This window comes from Coregonus clupeaformis, unplaced genomic scaffold, assembly GCF_020615455.1.
Source record: "Coregonus clupeaformis isolate EN_2021a unplaced genomic scaffold, ASM2061545v1 scaf1124, whole genome shotgun sequence".
Classification (NCBI taxonomy): Eukaryota; Metazoa; Chordata; class Actinopteri; order Salmoniformes; family Salmonidae; genus Coregonus; species Coregonus clupeaformis.
The window spans coordinates 1-21,194 of NW_025534578.1; the positions used below are offsets into that span (position 1 = coordinate 1).

A 21,194-nucleotide genomic window follows, 5' to 3' on the forward strand; every position below is an offset into this window, starting at 1 on the left:
CACAGCACATGGCCTGAATACAGGGACTTCCTCCTATCTTTCTCTCTTTCCACCTCTCCCCTCTCCTTCCCTCTCCTCTCCATCCCTCCTCTCCCCTCTCCCTCCCCCACCTCTCCCTCTCTCCCTCCCCTCCCCCTCCCTCCCTCCTCCTTCTCCCTCCCCTCTCCCTTCTCCCCTCCTCCCTCTCCCCTCTCCCCCTCTCTGCCCCTCTCCCTCCCTCCTCCTCTCCCCTCTCCTTCCCTCCCCTCCTCCCTCTCTGTCCCCTCTCCTTCCCTCTCCTCCCTCCTCCCCTCCCTCCCTCTCTCCCTCTCCTCCTCCTCCTCCCTCCCTCTCCTCTCCTCTCCTCTCTTCCTCCTCCATCCCTCCCTCTCTCCTTCCTCCTCCATCCCTCCCCCTCTCCTCTCCCCTCTCCTCCTCCTCTCCTCCCTCTCCTCTCCTCTCCTCTCCTCTCCTCTCCTCTCCTCTCTCCTCTTTCTCCCCATCCCTTCCTATACAGACAGCTGTCGTTCTGTTAAGTTCCGTTATCAAGCTGTCTGTTAATGACATGGCTTACCGGCCGACACACAGATCAGAGCCAAAGCCCAGCAGGCTCACCTAGTCCAGCCTCTCTGTGTGTGACCGGAGTCTAGCTGTGTGACACTCTCTCTTGCTGACCCCAGTGTCCTGTCTGTCTGTCTGTCTGTGGTCAGTGTCCAGATCTGTCTGTCTGTCTGTGGTCAGTGTCCAGACCTGTCTGTCTGTCTGTGGTCAGTGTCCAGGCCTGTCTGTCTGTCTGTCTGTCTGTGGTCAGTGTCCAGGCCTGTCTGTCTGTCTGTCTGTCTGTGGTCAGTGTCCAGGCCTGTCTGTCTGTCTGTCTGTCTGTGGTCAGTGTCCAGGCCTGTCTGTCTGTCAGCTTCAAGACAAAGTGGTGTAGTAATACAGGAGGATAGTAGCATTACCTAAATACTTCACAGCTACCTGTCTGTCATTCTCTCAGTGTTTAAAGCACACACACACACGAGAGAGAGGGGCCTAAGCCCTAGTAAAAGTCTACGCATGTAAATACATCAGTCTTTGACGTTCTCATCTGATGACATAACTATTTTAATCAGAAACCATGGAAACAACTTGGTCATGGCAGTGCAGTCTGTATAAGGCAATTGATCTAAAAGTAGATGAGTAAAAGTGATAATGTCCCTGCGCCGTCCTTCCGGTTCCGGGGAACGGCAGTGGAGGGCGTCGGTATTATCGAGGACCATAATCGGTATTCGTTATTCCACTGTAAAACAGATCATCTCCCAAGCGACGCAGACAGAACTCAAGACATTCAACCATTCTATCCGTTTTCCACCCAGATGTACCGAGGAACAACATTGTGAATTGAAACACTAAAATGATGCCAACACATTGTTGCCGTCAATGGGCTAGAAGAGGAAGCCGTGTTGTGCTAAATAATAACATTACAAACCCAACTGATATGGGCAGCAGTCATAGTGAGTCCCAAAATAAAGTTTGCAACATCCCAGCTGGTTATTGGGCGATATCTGTCTTGTTCGGCTTTTATCAAACCAACACATTCATGTTGATAGAACGCCCTACTAACTCGCATTACGATGTTACATAAACCCAAAACTACATACCTTACGAGATTCATTTAAAAATGTGTAAAAGCAACAGTTGACGGGGACGTGGTGTGGCGACAACGTTATCTTCAGTGTTGTGTGTTTGAGCAGCGCTTTGATTTGGGTTGATTCCAGCCGCAGCCCTTCTGGCCTACAGCGGTGTGTTGCTACTAGCGATCTTAAAGAGATCTAAGCCCCACGGATGAAGATATGATGGTGGTGGTGATCACCGACTAGTGAGCATCCGGGATGCCGACGAGGTGCTGCAGCGACGAGATATGTCGCTAAATCAAGAGCTTGGTCCCGGAAGTGAACGATGAAAACGGGTTTCCAGGAAAACAGTCTTTCTGCGTCCGGAAGAAAAGGAAAAAGAATCAGAAAAACGTCACTTTTTTTTTTTACGGATTAGGTAACGGTTCCATGTGGATCCAAGTCATGATGTTGTTGTAAATCGCCAGAGATACTGGGTTGGAGAACAGTTGTTTCTTTCGCTTTATTTTCTAGACCCAAACGGTTACAGCAGCAAGTCAGAATTCCTGTCAACATCTGTCGTGCGTTACAATCCCTACAATTTCAACGGAATTCCAGAATCGTTACATTCATTCAATTAAAATATATATATAATCTATAATGTAACCTACTATTCAACATAAAAACAGCTCCGGCAAACGCTTGAACCCAAAATCAATTTCCAAATACTTTTGGTAGTTTCTCCCGTTGTTTTATTTGATCGAGGTTGTGCGTACTGAATGTGGCCGCTGGGTGGCGTGAGTCCTACACCTAAACAGAATAGAGGGCTCTGAATTTGAGTGTCTGAATGAGTTACGGTGATGAGCTTTTATGTAGACCGCGGTCTGAAACTCGGTGTGTCTTGACACATTTTCATAACAGTTACTAGTTGACATCAGATCAGTCTATCAAAAACTTGGACACACGCACACAAACCATCTATGATAGTAAATCATTTATTTATTCAATGCATATTATGACCAGCATAAGCATTTAAAAACAGGTACTGCTGCTTGGCTTTTTTTTCATGATTATACCTGCTGTAGCATTCCACTTTGAGGCTTTATATTATAATAACTCCAATAGCTACAGTTGCGCTCTAATATATTGGCACTCGATAATGGAGTTCAACGGAGCAGAAAGTTAGTTCCGTTTTCTCTTTTCAAAACTGGTTGAATGGCTTTTTTTACCCAGTAGGCATCTGCAACTGACCACAGATATGATCCATTACACCGCAAACGAGAACCGTCTGCCTCCAACCAAATTAAAATTAGAATTCTGAATAATTTCCCTTACGACAAAAAGACTGCAGTCAGAGTGCAGTCTAACTGCAGCTATCCTGTAATTACTGCGTCCAATATACCGCAGTAGGCTGCAGTTACTGCACTTTTACTGCAGTTTCAAAACTGCAGTCTTCCTTTTATAACGGTTTAAGTTCCAGGCCGTTTTTTTTTTTTTTTGAATAATTTTTTATTTTCTTGGTCCTGTGCTGTAAATCCAACAAATACCATGTGTGAACACAAAAAAACAAAATCAATTTCAACTACATTTTAAAAGCCAAAGTGAAACCAGGCAGTATATTAGAGCACAACTGTATGTCCAGGTACAACTAAAAGCAGTATAGAATCCCTGATGGAACAGAAGAACATCGCTCAACAAGCACTTCCTGGAAGGAGAAGAAAAAAATACAAAAAAGTCTGCATCCCAAATGGCATCCTATTCCTGGACTATAATAGTGCACTGCTTTTTTGACCAGTGCCCTATGGGTCCTGGTGTAACGTAGTGCACTATATAAAGGAAGAAGGGTGTCATTTGGAAGGGAGACGTGTCATAGTAACAGTCTAATCGGTTCCATCTGTCTTCTCACTGCAGTGTGCCGCTGTACGCTTCAAAAAAAAAAAAAGACAAATGAACTGGAGTAAGACGGTGACAAGACACTCCCCCCTAGCTACGCCTGACGCCATCCAATCCTTCTAGAAAACAAGGAAGCGGAGTGAAACGAGCGCACACTTCAGACAGGGGAGGGTTGAGAAAACAGGCTTGAGCTGGTGGTCTTTGGTCCCGGAGTCACAGTAATATTCACAGATTGAGGCTACGCGTTATTCTAAAAAAAAGGCGACAGTTCGAGTGCTGCTTCAGTCAATCGCTCCTTTACGCGAGTCCACGTGGCACGCACGGCTGCAGAGCCACGGGGGTAGAGTGACACGGACAGACAGGAGTTGGCTTCAGCAGCAGCAGACGGACAGACGGACAGAGAAGCAGAAAGGCAAAGAGGTGAGATGTCTTCATATCCCGGCTGGTCGGCTGGTCGACAGAGGGTCAATGCCCTAGTGTCAGACTATCTTGAGGTCCTTCATGGAAGATTCCAGACTCTGGAGAACAAGAAGAGGAGAATATTTTTTAGACGTCTCTTCATGGCTTCACAGCACACAACTATTCCAGATGTCATGACCACGTTGATGAGGTACAACAACAACTTGAGTAACTTCTCAAACTTTGCTGTGTGTGTGTGTGGTGTGTGTGTGTGTGTGTGGTGTGGTGTGTGTGTGGGGTGTGGTGTGTGTGTGGTGTGTGTGTGTGTGTGTGTGTGTGTGTGTGTGTGTGTGGTGTGTGGTGTGTGTGTGTGTGGTGGTGTGGGGTGTGGTGTGTGTGTGGTGGTGTGTGGTGGTGTGTGTGTGGTGTGTGTGAGTGTGAGTGTGGTGTGTGTGTGAGAGGTGAGTGTGGTGTGTGGTGGTGTGTGTGTGTGTGTGGTGTGTGTGTGTGTGTGTGTGTGTGTGTGTGGTGTGGTGTGTGTGTGTGGTGTGGTGTGGTGTGGTGTGGTGTGTGTGTGTGTGTACCTTGACGTCCCATATGACCATTCCTCCGTCCATCCCAGTGGTACAAAACTTGGAACATTTACTCTTTCCTCCCTCTAGTGCAGAGATCTGACTGGAATAAAAAGAGACAGTTAACAGACACACAGTCATTAGGACCCAGAAATACGCTCCCCCCACACACACACACACACCACACATCCACACACACACAGTCCCCCCACACACACACACAGTCATTAGGACCCAGAAATACGCTCCCCCCCACACACACACAGTCTCCCCCCACACACACACACAGTCCCCCCCCCACACACACACACACAGTCTTAGGACCAGAAACGCCCACACACAGCCCCACACACACACAGTCCCCCCACACACACACACAGTCTCCCCCCCACACACACACACACAGTCATTAGGACCCAGAAATACTCCCCCACACACACACACAGTCTCCCCCACCACACACACACAGTCCCCCCCACACACACACACAGTCAGACCCCCCCACACACACACACAGTCTCCCCCCCACACACACACACAGTCCCCCACACACACACAGTCATTAGGACCCAGAAATACGCTCCCCCCCACCTGATGCTGTTCTTGTGCAGACTCTCCAGTCCCTGCTCGGTGGTCTCGGAGGACGAACCTCGGCGGTCCAGGTTCTGGAAGCGTTCCCTGGCGCTGATCCCTCTCTGAGACGTCTGCTTGGGAACGTCCAGCTTCCCTCCGTAGGTTACAGAGCCCTTCGCACCATCAAACACAAACAGCACTGGGTAGCAGTCATGACCCTGGAGAGAGGAGAGAGACACAGTGAGACAGACACAGGGGAGACACAGTGAGACAGACACAGGAGAGAGAGAAAGGAGAGAGACACAGTGAGACAGACACAGGAGAGACACAGTGAGACAGACACAGGAGAAAGAGAGACACACAGTGAGACAGACACAGGAGAGACACATTGAGACAGACACAGGAGAGAGAGAAAGGAGAGAGACACAGTGAGACAGACACAGGAGAGACACAGTGAGACAGACACAGGAGAGAGACACACAGTGAGACAGACACAGGAGAGAGAGAGGAGAGACACAGTGAGACAGACACAGGAGACACACAGTGAAACAGATACAGGAGAGACACACACTGAGACAGACACAGGAGAGAGACAGTGAGACAGACACAGGAGAGAGACAGTGAGACAGACACAGGAGAGACACAGTGAGACAGACACAGGAGAGACACAGTGAGACAGACACAGGAGAGACACAGTGAGACAGACACAGGAGAGACACAGTGAGACAGACACAGGAGAGAGAGAAAGGAGAGAGACACAGTGAGACAGACACAGGAGAGAGACAGTGAGACAGACACAGGAGAGACACAGTGAGACAGACACAGGAGAGACACAGTGAGACAGACACAGGAGACACACAGTGAAACAGACACAGGAGAGACACAGTGAGACAGACACAGGAGAGAGAGACACAGTGAAAAAGACACAGGAGAGAGACACAGTGAAACAGACACAGGAGAGAGAGAGGGAGGGTAAGAGTGTGTGTGTGTGTGTGTGTGTGTGTGTGTGTGTGTGTATACTCACGGCAGCCACCAGGCTGTTTTCAGTGATAAAGCTGACACACAGCAGAGGAAGGGTCTCAGAGATCAGACTGCTGATACTAGAATACACAGAGAGAGATCAGACTGATACTAGAATACACAGAGAGAGATCAGACTGATACTAGAATACACACAGAGAGATCAGACTGATTCTAGAATATACACAGAGAGATCAGACTGATACTAGAATACACACAGATATCAGACTGATACTAGCATACACAGAGAGATCAGACTGATACTAGAATACACAGAGAGAGAGACAGACTGATATTCAATCTACTCGTGCTGATATTATCTCTCTCTGACTACGTGCTGGTATTATCTCTCTCTCTAGAGCTGGTATTCTCTCTCTCTACAGTGCTGGTATTCTCTCTCTCTCTCCTCTCTATGTGCTGTTATTCTCTCTCTCTACGTGCTGGTATTCTCTCTCTCTACGTGCTGGTATTCTCTCTCTCTCTCCGTGCTGGTATTCTCTCTCTCTACGTGCTGGTATTCTCTCTCTCTCTCTACGTGCTGGTATTCTCTCTCTCTCTACATGCTGGTATTCTCTCTCTCTTCCGTGCTGGTATTCTCTCTCTCTCTACGTGCTGGTATTCTCTCTCTCTACGTGCTGGTATTCTCTCTCTCTCTCCCTCTCTATGTGCTGTTATTCTCTCTCTCTACGTGTTGGTATTCTCTCTCTCTCTACGTGCTGATATTCTCTCTCGCTCTACGTGCTGGTATTCTCTCTCTCTCTCTACGTGCTGGTATTCGCTCTCTCTCTCTACGTGTTGGTATTCTCTCTCTCTCTACGTGCTGATATTCTCTCTCGCTCTACGTGCTGGTATTCTCTCTCTCTCTACGTGCTGGTATTCGCTCTCTCTCTCTACTTGCTGGTATTCGCTCTCTCTCTCTACGTGCTGGTATTCTCTCTCTCTCTCTACATACTGGTATTCTCTCTCTACATGCTGGTATCCTCTCGCTCTCTCTATGTGCTGGTATTCGCTCTCTCTCTCTACATGCTGGTATTCTCTCTCTCTCTCTACAAGCTGGTATTCTCTCTCTCTACATGCTGGTATTCTCTCTCTCTCTCTCTACATGCTGGTATTCTCTCTCTCTCTCTACATGCTGGTATTCTCTCTCTCTCTCTACATGCTCGTATCCTCTCTCTCTACATGCTGGTATTCTCTCTCTCTCTCTACATGCTGGTATTCTCTCTCTCTCTCTCTACATGCTCGTATCCTCTCTCTCTACATGCTGGTATTCTCTCTCTCTCTCTACATGCTCGTATCCTCTCTCTCTACATGCTGGTATTCTCTCTCTCTCTCTACATGCTGGTATTTCTCTCTCTCTCTCTCTACATGCTCGTATCCTCTCTCTCTACATGCTGGTATTCTCTCTCTCTCTCTACATTCTGGTATTCGCTCTCTCTCTCTACATGCTCGTATCCTCTCTCTACATGCTTGTATTCTCTCTCTTTCTCTCTCTACATGCTGGTATCCTCTCGCTCTCTCTATGTGCTGGTATTCGCTCTCTCTCTCTACATGCTGGTATTCTCTCTCTTTCTCTCTCTACATGCTGGTATTCTCTCTCTCTCTCTATGTGCTGGTATTCGCTCTCTCTCTCTACATGCTGGTATTCTCTCTCTCTCTCACATGCTGGTATCTCTCTCTCACATGCTGGTATTCGCTCCTCTCTCTCTACATGCTGGTATTCGCTCTCTCTCTCTACATGCTGGTATTCTCTCTCTCTCTCTACATGCTGGTATTCGCTCTCTCTCTCTACATGCTGGTATTCGCTCTCTCTCTACATGCTGGTATTCGCTCTCTCTCTCTACATGCTGGTATTCGCTCTCTCTCTCTACATGCTGGTATTCGCTCTCTCTCTCTACATGCTGGTATTCTCTCTCTCTCTCTCTACGTGCTGGTATCCTCTCTCTCTCTACATGCTGGTATTCGCTCTCTCTCTCTCTACATGCTGGTATTCGCTCTCTCTCTCTCTCTACGTGCTGGTATCCTCTCTCTACTTACGTGCTGGTCTTGCCTCCCTCTGCGATCGCCACAGTAGAGTCATGTGATGTCCAGGCCAGGCGGTTCCCGCTGTGGGAGAAACAGACCCCGTGAACCCATCCCTCCTGCCCCCCTCCCCAGCCGCCCCTGAGGCCCAGACTCAAACATAACCTCCCAAAGGGCATCTTGGACCCCCCACACTGTGGGGCCGGGCTTCTCCTCCACCTCCTTGATGTAGGCCGAGAACACCCTGAGGGGGGAGAATTAAGGAGAGGGAGGGATTCAAGGAGATTTCACTTTTGAAGTATGGTTGAATATCTTCTCTCTCTCTCTCTCTCTCTCTCTCTCTCTCTCTCTCTCTCTCTCTCTCTCTCTCTCTCTCTCTCTCTCTCTCTCTCTTCTCTTCTCTCTCTCTCTCTCTCTCTCTCTCTCTCTCTCTCTCTCTCCCTCCCTCTACCTCTCTCCTACTACCTGCATTTGAAGTCACAGGATCAGCGCCAGCAGCACGTTGTTGGGATGCCAGTCCAGACTGAGGATGGTGGAACGGATTGGCTTCTTGATGTGCTTACAGACCCACCTGGGAATAACAGGGTTGAAAGCGTGTGTGGTTAAAACGTGAACGTTCTTGGGATATAGTCGAAATGTGGTTGAAGTGTGTCGGCCAGAGAACAGGGAACAAAGCTGTATGTAGGGAACAAAGCTGAAACCTGGTCAGGTTCTCTAAAACAGATATAGTTAAACCTGTCCCTGGCCAGTCCTCACCAGTCATAGTTAAACCTGTCCCTGACCAGTCCTCACCAGTCATAGTTAAACCTGTCCCTGCCCAGTCCTCACCAGTCATTCTCCTGTTCTCTATAACAGATATAGTTAAACCCAGTCCTGTCCCTGCCCAGTCCTCACCAGTCATTCTCCTGTTCTCTATAACAGATATAGTTAAACCCAGTCCGGCCAGTCCTCACCAGTCATTCTCCTGTTCTCTATAACAGATAGTTAAACCCAGTTGCCCCTGCCCAGTCCTCACCAGTCATTCTCCTGTTCTCTAGTAGCAGATGTAGTTAAACCCCTGATCCCTGCCCAGTCCTCACCAGCTCATTCTCCTGTTCTCTATAACAGACATAGTTAAACCGCCTGTCCCTGCCCAGTCCTCACCAGTCATTCCCTGTTCTCTATAAGAGACATAGTTAAACCCAGCTGTCCTGCCCAGTCCTCACCAGTCATTCTCCTGTTCGAGAGTAGCAGATGGAGATGAGCGTGATCCGCTGCCCACAGCGAACTTGTTCTACCGGGAGACCAGATGAGAGCATATGAGTACAGCCCGGTTGATACGGGGATGACCAGGGTGGGTTTCCACGCCTCCTTCAGAGACCAGACGTACGCGTTACGGTGCCACAGGTCACGAACGAAGTTACTGTCTGGAGCCCAGTCTATACCTGGAGAGATGGGGGGGATAAGGAGACATAATGAGTTACTGTCTGGAGCCCAGTCTATACCTGGAGAGATGGGGGGGATAAGGAGACATAATGAGTTAGGGAGAACAGAGGCAGAAATAAAAGAAATGTCTAAAACATGCCTCTAAACTGTGCGGTGTGTGTCTGTCTGTCTGTGTGTCTGTCTGTGTGTCTCACCTGTGACCTGTCCATTGTGCTCCTTCAGTTCATGTATCTTGGTCCACTTGGTCCCATCCTTCTGATAGATGTGGACGTCGTGGTTGTTGGGACACAGAGCAATCTCTACAGGGAGAGATACAGCACTACATATCAGATCAAACCACCACAGAACTCACTATACAGGGAGAGATACAGCACTACATATCAGATCAACTCACCACAGAACTCACTATACAGGGAGAGATCGCACTACATATCAGATCAAATCACCACAGAACTCACTATACAGGGAGAGATACAGCACTACATATCAGATCAAATCACCACAGAACTCACTCATACAGGGAGAGATACAGCACTACATATCAGATCAAATCACCACAGAACTCACTATACAGGGAGAGATACAGCACTACATATCAGATCAAATCACCACAGAACTCACTACATATCAGATCAAATCACCACAGAACTCACTATACAGTTGATGTCGGAAGTTTACATACACCTAATAATAATAATAATAATAATAATAATATGCCATTTAGCAGACGCTTTTATCAATTTTTATAAATGTTTACGTATGGGTGGTCCCGGGGATCGAACCCACTACCCTGGCGTTACAAGCGCCGTGCTCTACCAATTGAGCTACAGACGACCACCTCAGCCAAATACATTTAAAAACTCAGTTTTTCACAATTCCTGACATTTAATCCTAGTAAAAATTCCCGTCTTAGGTCAGTTAGGATCACCACTTTATTTTAAGAATGTGAAATGTCAGAATAATAGAGAGAATGATTTATTTCAGCTTTTATTTCTTTCATCACATTCCCAGTGGGTCAGAAGTTTACATACAATAAATTAGTATTTGGTAGCATTGCCTTTAAATTGTTTAACTAGGGTCAAACATTTTGGGTAGCCTTCCACAAGCTTCCCACAATAAGTTGGGTGAATTTTGGCCCATTCCTCCTGACAGAGCTGGTGTAACGGAGTCAGGTTTGTAGGCCTCCTTGCTCACACACGCTTTTTCAGTTCTGCCCACAAATCTTCTATAGGATTGAGGTCAGGGCTTTGTGATGGGCACTCCAATACCTTGACTTTGTTGTCCTTAAGCCATTTTGCCACAATTTTGGAAGTATGCTTGGGGTCATTGTCCATTTGGAAGACCCATTTGCGACCAAGCTTGAACTTCCTGACTGATGTCTTGAGATGTTGCTTCAATATATCCACATAATTTCCCTTCCTCATGATGCCATCTATTTTGTGAAGTGCACCAGTCCCTCCTGCAGCAAAGCACCCTCACAGCATGATGCTGCCACCACTGTGCTTCATGGTTGGGATGGTGTTCTTCGGCTTGCAAGCCTTCCCCTTTTTCCTCCAAACATAACGATGGTCATTATGGCCAAACAGCTCTATTTTTGTTTCATCAGACCAGAGGACATTTCTCCAAAAAGTACGATCTTTGTCCCCATGTGCAGTTGCAAACCGTAGTCTGGCTTTTTATGGCGGTTTTGGAGCAGTGGCTTCTTCCTTGCTGAGCGGCCTTTCAGGTTATGTCGATATAGGACTCGTTTTACTGTGGATATTGATACTTTGTACCTGTTTCCTCCAGCATCTTCACAAGGTCATTTGCTGTGTTTCTGGGATTGATTTGCACTTTTCGCACCAAAGTATGTTCATCTCTAGGAGACAGAACGCGTCTCCTTCCTGAGTGGTATGACGGCTGCGTGGTCCCATGGTGTTTATACTTGCGTACTATTGTTTGTACAGATGAACGTGTACCTTCAGGCGTTTGAAATTGCTCCCAAGGATGAACCAGACTTGTGAAGGTCTACAATTTTTTCCTGAGGTCTTGGCTGATTTCTTTTGATTTTCCCATGATGTCAAGCAAAGAGGCACTGAGTTTGAAGGTAGGCCTTGAAATACATCCACAGGTACACCTCAATTGACGCAAATGATGTCAATTAGCCTATCAGAAGCTTGTAAAGCCATGACATCATTTTCTGGAATTTTCCAAGCTGTTTAAAGGCACAGTCAACTTAGTGTATGTAAACTTCTGACCCACTGGAATTGTGATACAGTGAATTATAAGTGAAATAATCTGTCTGTAAACAATTGTTGGAAAACAAGTTTTAATGACTCCAAGTGGTTGAAAAACGTGTATGTAAACTTCCGACTTCAGCTGTATATCAGATCAATCTCTACAGAACTCAATGGGGTATTCGGAAACTATTCAGACCCCTTGACTTTTTCCACATTTTGTTACGTTACAGCCTTATTCTAAAATGGATAAAATTACTATTTTTCTGAACACTCATATCCCCTTACCCCCACCTCTCATCTCTCCACACATAATGACAAAGCGAAAACAGGTTTTTAGAATTTTGGGAAAATTTATAAAAAAGAAAAAACTGAAATACCTTATTTACATAATTATTCAGACCCTTTGCTATGAGACTCGAAATTGAGCTCAGGTGCATCCTATTTCCATTGATCGTCCTTGAGATGTTTCTACAACTTGATTGGAGTCCACCTGTGGTAAATTAAATTGTTTGGACATGATTTGGAAAGGCACACGCCTGTCTATATAAAGGTCCCACAGTTGACAGTGCATGTCAGAGCAAAAACCAAGCCGTGAGGTTGAAGGAATTGTCCGTAGAGCTCCGAGACAGAATTGTGTCGAGGCACAGATCTGGGGAAGGGTACCAAAACATTTCTGCAGCATTGAAGGTCCCCAAGAACACAGTGGCCTCCATCATTCTTAAATTGAATAAGTTTGGAACCACCAAGACTCTTCCTAGAGCTGGCCACCAGGCCAAACTGAGCAATCGGGGGAGAAGGGCCTTGGTCAGGGAGGTGACCAAGAACCCAATGGTCACTCTGACAGAGCTCAAGGGTTCCTCTGTGGAGATGGGAGAACCTTCCAGAAGGACAACCATCTCTGCAGCACTCCACCAATTAGGCCTTTATGGTAGAGTGACCAGACAAAAGCCACTCCTCAGTAAAAGGCACATGACAGCCCGCTTGGAGTTTGCCAAAAGGCACCTAAAGGACTCTCAGACCATGAGAAACAAGATTCTCTGGTCTGATGAAACCAAGATTTAACTCTTTGGCCTGAATGCCAAGCGTCACGTCTGGAGGAAACCTGGCACCATCCCTACGGTAAAGCAAGGTGGAAGCATCATGCTGTGGGGATGTTTTACAGCGGCAGGGACTGGGAGACTAGTCAGGATCAAGGGAAAGATGAACGGAGCAAAGTACAGAGAGATCCTTGATGAAAACCTGCTCCAGATCGCTCAGGACCTCAGACTGGGGCGAAGGTTCACCTCCAACAGGACAACGACCCTAAGCACACAGCCAAGACAACGCAGGAGTGGCTTCGGGACAAGTCTCTGAATAACCTTGAGTGGCCCAGCCAGAGCCCGGACTTGAACCCGATCGAACATCTCTGGAGAGACCTGAAAATAGCTGTGCAGTGACGCTCCCCAGCCAACCTGACAGAGCTTGAGAGGATCTGCAGAGAAGAATGGGAGAAACTCCCCAAATACAGGTGTGCCAAGCTTAGAAGCGTCATACCCAAGAAGACTCTAGGCTGTAATCGCTGCCAAAGGTGCTTCAACAAAGTACTGAGTAAAGGGTCTGAATACTTATGTAAATGATATATTAAAAGTTTTTCCATTTGTAATACATTTGCAAACATTTCTAAAAAACCTGTTTTTGCTTTGTCATTATGGGGTATTGTGTGTAGATTAATTAGGGTTTAAAAAAAAACAATTTAAGTCTTTTTAGAATAAGGCTGTAGCCTAACAAAATGAAAAGGGAAGGGGTCTAAATAGTTTCCGAATGCACTGTATATCAGATCAATCTCCACTATCTATCAGATCAATCTCTACAGAACTCACTATATATCAGAGGGCTGTTGGTTCGTGTGAGTGTGTATGAGTGAGTGTTTTCGTGTGAGTGAGTGTTTGCAACAGTATAGCGTGGGGAAGCAAGGTCACACTCCTCTCACAGTATCTACATGTGTCTCTGTGTGTCTCTCAGTGTCTCTGTGTGTCTCTCAGTGTCTCTGTGTGTGTGTTTGTGTGTCTCTCAGTGTCTCTGTGTCTGTGTGTGTCTCTGTGTCTGTGTCTGTGTCTCTCTGTGTGCGTCTCAGTCTCAGTGTCTCTCTCAGTGTCTGTGTGTGTCTCTCGTGTCAGAGTTGACACCGTCAGTTCACCTCCTGTTCCTGTTTGTATGACTCACACACACTGTGGTTGTATGTGTGTGTGTGCGCCTGTATGTGTGTGTGTCTCTCTGTGTGTGTGTGTTTGTGTGTGTGTGTGTCTCAGTGTGTGTGTGTGTGTGTGTGTGTCTCAGTGTGTGTGTGTGTGTGTGTGTCTCATGTGTGTGTGTGTCTAGTGTGTGTGTGTGTGTGTGTGTCTCAGTGTGTTTGTGTGTGTGTTGTGTGTGTGTCCAGGTTTTTAGTGGGTGTTTGTGTGTCTCGGGTGTGTGGCTCAGTTATGTGTTGTTTGTTGTGTCTCGTGTCAGAGTTGAAACCGTCAGTTCACCTCCTGTTCCTGTTTGTATGACTCACACACACTGTGGTTGTATGTGTGTGTGTGTGTGTGTGTTGTGTGTGTGTGTGTGTGTGTGCGCGCGCCTGTATGTGTGTTTGATCCAGACCACTTTGAGCAGAAACTGACTCAGATCGAAACAACCAAATATGGAGTTAAGTTTCCTGAGCTGTGTAGCACTAAGACTTCTCTCTCGGAGACCCAGTGTGTGAACACCACCCCTCTCACTTCAACAGGAAATACCTCCAGCCACATGGGAGCCAATCACAGCCCTCTGTCAGACTCACTCAACTTAAGCCCGTTTAATGTTTTAACTTCGATTCAATTTCAGTTAACTTGGTATGTGTCAGTAGGTTGTCTATCTGTAATGAATGTCAACTTCGGTAGAACTCGGCTTTGTGAGTCTGTTCAACACCATCGGAGTTGGTTTCCACTAGTGATTCTACTTGTAGGAGGAAGTCCTATTGACCAATCAGACAGGGCGTCCTACTCACGGGTGCGGTCCTTGTTCCAGGCGTGGCAGCTGATTGGCTCGAGCAGGAAGCTGTGGTAAGCCATGGCCAATAACGATTCTGCAGAACCAGAAAGTGAGACGAGCCAATGGACAGAGGCTTCTGTAGTTCCTGTTGAATCAGGAATCATATTTTTTTGCACTAGACTGCAACATCACAGAGACCTAACAGTAAAACATGAATGTAGTAGAGGTCTTCAACTGGTCATAAAATCACCATCTAACTGAAAACTTCAGAGAGAGAGAGAGAGAGAGACTGACAGAGAGCGTCAAGAGATACAGACAGACGGTCAGGTCTAGGTTGTGTTAATCAGACTGAGGAACGCCCCAGTGGCATGGAAGGAACGATGCAGGTCAAAACACACACAGACACAGTATACAACATAACATCAACAGTAATACAGGAAATGGTCTGTTTATAGTTGTCTGTCACGGCTGCGTCTTCAATAAGGGCATGTCGTCTCCACACAGAACAGTGTTTGTTTGAGTGTATTCAGGAAGCGGGTCAATACATCTACACAGCTGGAACCAAGTCCCCTCTAGCGTGAGGATTCTCCCTACCATTTGAAAACTTCTCATCTTCAGTAACTGTTACTCTTTTAAGTTTGACTCTTGTTTTACATTGCAAAAAAAAGGTTTCTGTCCGGTTGTCTCTGTAAAGTGTTTCTGTGTCTGTTTAGCAGTAGAACCAACCAGACATGTCTGGACACGTTACCAGTCGGCTGAGAGAACGGTCTACTTACTCTGAGATAGAGGGATGAATGGAGAGGACAGCTCGCGGACTCTGGCCAGTCGACGCGAACGCTACCGACAGAGGAGAGAGAGAGGGAACAGACACTTCTGTAGAAGAGAGGGAGGGGAGGAGGTAGAAAAACTTGCTTCCGCAAAAAGAGGAAGAGAGGGAGGGGTGAGGCCAGGGTGGGCGGGCTGGGGGGAGGGGTGAGGCCAGGGTGGGCGGGCTGGGAAGGGAGAGAGGGAGGGGTGAGGCCAGGGGTGGGCGGGCTGGGAAGGAAGGGAGGGAGGGGTGAGGTCGAGGCGAAGAAAAACACAAACTTCTGCAAAAAGAGAGGGGGCAGAAGGGGAGGGGTAGAGGGAGAACAACTTGCTTCTGCAAAAAGAGAGATGTGGGGGAGGGAGAAAATAGAACCTTATGCAAAAAGAGAAGGGGGTGGAGCTGAAAAGACTTGCTTCTGCAGAGGAAGAGAGGGAAGGTAGAAGAGAGTAGACTGGGGTGGAAGAGAGAGGGGTAGACTGGGGTGGAAGAGAGAGAAGGGTAGACTGGGGTGGAAGAGAGAGAGGGGTAGACTGGGGTGGAAGAGAGAGAGGGTAGACTGGGGTGGAAGAGAGAGAAGGGTAGACTGGGGTGGAAGAGAGAGGTAGACTGGGGTGGAAGAGAGAGAGTAGACTGGGGGTAGAAGAGAGAGAGGGTAGACTGGGGTGGAAGAGAGAGAGGGGTAGACTGGGTGGAAGAGAGAGAGGGTAGACTGGGGTGGAAGAGAGAGAAGGTAGACTGGGGTGGAAGAGAGAGAAGGGTAGACTGGGGTGGAAGAGAGAGAGGGTAGACTGGGGTGGAAGAAAGAGAGAGGGTAGACTGGGGTGGAAGAGAGAGAGGGTAGACTGGGGTGGAAGAGAGAGAGAGGGTAGACTGGGGTGGAAGAGAGAGAAGGGTAGACTGGGGTGGAAGAGAAGAAGGGTGGGCTGGGGTGGAAAGAGAGAGAGTAGACTGGGGGTGGGAGAGAGAAGGGTAGGCTGGGGTGGAGAGAGAGAGGTAGACTGGGGTGGGAAGAGAGAGGGTAGACTGGGGTGGAAGAGAGAGGGTAGACTGGGGTGGAAGAGAGAGAAGGGTAGACTGGGGTGGAAGAGAGAGAGGGTAGACTGGGGTGGAAGAGAGAGAAGGGTAGACTGGGGTGGAAGAGAGAGAAGGGTAGACTGGGGTGGAAGAGAGAGAGGGGTAGACTGGGGGTGGAAGAGAGAGAGGGTAGACTGGGGGAAGAAGAGAGGGTAGACTGGGTGGAAGAGAGAGAGGGTAGACTGGGGTGGAAGAGAGAGAGAGGGTAGACTGGGGTGGAAGAGAGAGAGAGGGTAGACTGGGGTGGAAGAGAGAGAAGGGTAGACTGGGGTGGAAGAGAGAGAGGGTAGACTGGGGTGGAAGAGAGAGAGGGTAGACTGGGGTGGAAGAGAGAGGGTAGACTGGGGTGGAAGAGAGAGAAGGTAGACTGGGGTGGAAGAGAGAGGGTAGACTGGGGTGGAAGAGAGAGGGTAGACTTGGGGTGGAAGAGAGAGAAGGGTAGACTGGGGTGGAAGAGAGAGAGAGGGTAGACTGGGGTGGAAGAGAGAGAAGGTAGACTGGGGTGGAAGACAGAGAGGGGTAGACTGGGGTGGAAGAGAGAGAGAGTAGACTGGGGTAGAAGAGAGAGAGAAGGGTAGACTGGGTGGAAGAGAGAGAGAGGGTAGACTGGGGTGGAAGAGAGAGAGAGGGTAGACTGGGGTGGAAGAGAAGAGAGAGGGGTAGACTGGGGTGGAAGAGAGAGAGGGTAGAACTGGGGTGGAAGAGAGAGAGAGGGTAGACTGGGGTGGAAAGAGAGAGAGGGTAGACTGGGGTGGAAGAGAGAGAGAGGGTAGACTGGGGTGGAAGAGAGAGAAGGGTAGACTGGGGTGGAAGAGAGAGGGGTAGACTGGGGTGGAAGAGAGAGAGGGGTAGACTGGGGGTGGAAGAGAGAGAAGGGTAGACTGGGGTGGAAGAGAGAGGGGTAGACTGGGGTGGAAGAGAGAGAGGGGTAGACAGGTGGAAGAGAGAGAGGGGTAGGACTGGGGTGGAAGAGAGAGAGAGGGTAGACTGGGGTAGAAGAGAGAGGGTAGACTGGGGTGGAAGAGAGAGAGAGTGGTAGACTGGGGTGGAAGAGAGAGAAGGAGTAGACTGGGGTGGAAGAGAGAGAGAGGGTAGACTGGGGGTGGAAGAGAGAGAGAGGGTAGACGAGTGGAAGAGAGAGAGAGGGTAGACTTGGGTGGAAGAGAGAGAGGGGGTAGACTTGGGTGAAGAGAGAGAGAGGGGTAGACTGGGGTGGAAGAGAGAGGGTAGACTGGGGTGGAAGAGAGAGAGGGGTAGACTGGGGTGGAAGAGAGAGAAGGTAGACTGGGGTGGAAGAGAGAGAGAAGGGTAGACTGGGGTGGAGAGAGAGAGAGGGTAGACTGGGGTGGAAGAGAGAGAGGGTAGACTGGGGTGGAAGAGAGAGAGGGTAGACTGGGGTGGAAGAGAGAGAGAGGGTAGACTGGGGTGGAAGAGAGAGAGAGGTAGACTGGGGTGGAAGAGAGAGAGGGTAGACTGGGGTGGAGAGAGAGAGAGGGTAGACTGGGGTGGAAGAGAGAGAGAGGGTAGACTGGGGTGGAAGAGAGAGAGGGTAGACTGGGGTGGAAGAGAGAGAGAGGGTAGACTGGGGTGGAAGAGAGAGAGAGGGTAGACTGGGGTGGAGAAGAGAGAGAGGGTAGACTGGGGGTGGAAGAGAGAGAGAGGGTAGACTGGGGTGGAAGAGAGAGAGAGGGTAGACTGGGGGTGGAAGAGAGAGAGAGGGGTAGACTGGGGTGGAAGAGAGAGAGAGGGGTAGACTGGGGTGGAAGAGAGAGAAGGGTAGACTGGGGTGGAAGAGAGAGAGAGGGTAGACTGGGGTGGAAGAGAGAGAGGGTAGACTGGGGTGGAAAGAGAAGGGTAGACTGGGAGTGAGAGGGGTAGTGGGGGTGGAAGAGAGAGAGGGGTGAGGCTGGGGTGGAAAAGAAGGGTAGATGGGGTGGAAGAGAGAAAAGGGTGACTGGGCGGTGGAGAGAAAAAGAGGAGTAGACTGGGGTGAACAGAGAGAGGGTAGACTGGGGTGGAAGAGAAAGAAAGTAACTGGGGTAGAAAGAGAGGGTAACTGGGGTGGAAGAGAGAGAGGGGTGGACTGGGGTGGAAGAGAGAGAGAGGGGTAGACTGGGGTGAAGAGAGAGAGAGGGGTAGACTGGGGTGGAAGAGAGAGAAGGGTAGACTGGGGTGGAAGAGAGAGAGAAGGGTAGACTGGGGTGGAAGAGAGAGAGAGGGTAGACTGGGGTGGAAGACAGAGAGAGGGTAGACTGGGGTGGAAGAGAGAGAGTAGACTGGGGTAGAAGAGAGAGGGTAGACTGGGGTGGAAGAGAGAGAGAGGGGTAGACTGGGGTGGAAGAGAGAGAGGGGTAGACTGGGGTGGAAGAGAGAGAAGGGTAGACTGGGGTGGAAGAGAGAGAGGGTAGACTGGGGTAGAAGAGAGAGAGAGAGGGTAGACTGGGGTGGAAGAGAGAGAGAGAGGGTAGACTGGGGTGGAAGAGAGAGAAGGGTAGACTGGGGTGGAAGAGAGAGAGGGTAGACTGGGGTGGAAGAGAGAGAGGGTAGACTTGGGGTGGAAGAGAGAGAGGGTAGACTTGGGTGGAAGAGAGAGAAGGGTAGACTGGGGTGGAAGAGAGAGAGAGGTAGACTGGGGTGGAGAGAGAGAGAGAGGGGTAGACTGGGGGTGGAAGAGAGAGAAGGGTAGACTGGGGTGGAAGAGAGAGAAGGGGTAGACTGGGGCGGAAGAGAGAGAGGGTAGACTGGGGTGGAAGAGAGAGAGAGGGTAGACTGGGGTGGAAGAGAGAGAGGGTAGATTGGGGTGGAAGAGAGAGAGGGTAGATTGGGGTGGAAAGAGAGAGGGTAGACTGGGGTGGAAGAGAGAGAGAGGTAACTGGGGTGGAAAAAGGGCTAGACGGGTGGAAGAGAGAGAGGGTAGACTGGGGTGGAAGAGAGGATAGAAGGTAGATGGGGTGGAAGAGAGAGAGGGTAGACGGGTGGAAGAGGGGTGAGGGGGAGATGGTGGAAAAAGAGGGTAGACTAGGGTGGAAGAAAGGTGACTGGGGTGGAAGAGAGAGAGGGTAGACTGGGGTGGAAGAGAAGGTAGACTGGGGTGGAAAGAGAGAGAGGGTAACTGGGGTGGAAGAGAGAGGGTAGACTGGGGTGGAAAGAGAGAAGGTAGACTGGGGTGGAAGAGAGAGAGGCGGGTGGAAAAGAAGGGTGACTGGGGTGGAAAGAGAGAGGGTAGACTGGGGTGGAAGAGAGAGAGGGTAGACTAGGTGGAAAGAAGGAAGGTAGACTGTGGAAGAGAGAGAGGGTAGACGGGTGGAAGAGAGAGTGAGGGTAGACTGGGGTGGAAGAGAGAGAGGGTAGACTGGGGTGGAAGAGAGAGAGGGTAGACTGGGGTGGAAGAGAGAGAGAAGGTAGACTGGGGTGGAAGAGAGAGAGAGGGTAGACGGGTGGAAGAGAGAGTGAGGTAGACTGGGGTGGAAGAGAGAGGTAGACGGGGTGGAAGAGAGAGAGGGTAGACTGGGGTGGAAGAGAGAGAGGGGTAGACTGGGGTGGAAGAGAGAGAGAAGGTAGACTGGGGTGGAAGAGAGAGAGGGTAGACTGGGGTAAAAGAGAGAGAGGGTAGACTGGGGTGGAAGAGAGAGGGGTAGACTGGGGTGGAAGAGAGAGAGGGTAGACTGGGGTGGAAGAGAGAGAGAGGGTAGACTGGGTGGAAGAGAGAGAGGGAATAGACTGGGGTGGAAGAGAGAGAGAGGGTAGACTGGGGTGGAAGAGAGAGGAGGGTAGACTGGGGTGGAAGAGAGAGAGAGGGTAGACTGGGGTGGAAGAGAGAGAGAGGGTAGACTGGGGGTGGAAGAGAGAGAGAGGGTAGACTGGGGTGGAAGAGAGAGAGAGGGTAGACTGGGGTGGAAGAGAGAGAGAGGGTAGACTGGGGGTGGAAGAGAGAGAGAGGGTAGACTGGGGTGGAAGAGAGAGAGGGTAGACTGGGGTGGAAAAGAGAGAGAGGGGTGAGACTGGGGTGGAAGAGAGAGAGAGGGTAGACTGGGGTGGAAGAGAGAGAGGGTAGACTGGGGTGGAAGAGAGAGAGGGTAGACTGGGGTGGAAGAGAGAGGAGTAGACTGGGGTGGAAGAGAGAGAGGGGGGTAGACTGGGGTGGAAGAGAGAGGGTAGACTGGGGTGGAAGAGAGAGAGGGTAGACTGGGGTGGAAGAAGAAGGGGTAAAGAGAGAGAGGGTAGACTGGGGTGGAAGGAGGAGGGTAGACTGGGGTGGAAAAGAAAGGGTAGACTGGGGTGGAAGAGAGAGAGGGTAGTGGGGTAGAAGGAGAGAAGGGTAACTGGGGGTGGAAGAGAGGGAGGGTAGATGGGGTGGAAGAAGAGAGAGGGTAGACTGGGGTGGAAGAGAAAGGGTAGACTGGGGTGGAAGAGAGAGAGGGGTAGACTGGGGTGGAAGAGAGAGAAGGGTAGACTGGGGTGGAAGAGAGAGAGGGTAGGCTGGGGTGGAAGAGAGAGGGTAGACTGGGGTGGAAGAGAGAGAGAGGGTAGACTGGGGTGGAAGAAGAGGAGGGTAGACTGGGGTGGAAGAGAGTGAAGGGTAGACTGGGGTGGAAGAGAGAGAGGGTGGGGGTGGAAGAGTGGGGTAACTG

General features: G+C 49.5%; 1 pseudogene; it reads right to left on the reverse strand.

Annotated features, from left to right (window-relative positions):
- Positions 1 to 3,791: 3,791 nt before the first annotated feature.
- LOC121562702 lies at positions 3,792 to 15,584 on the reverse strand (annotated as a pseudogene).
- Positions 15,585 to 21,194: the final 5,610 nt, after the last annotated feature.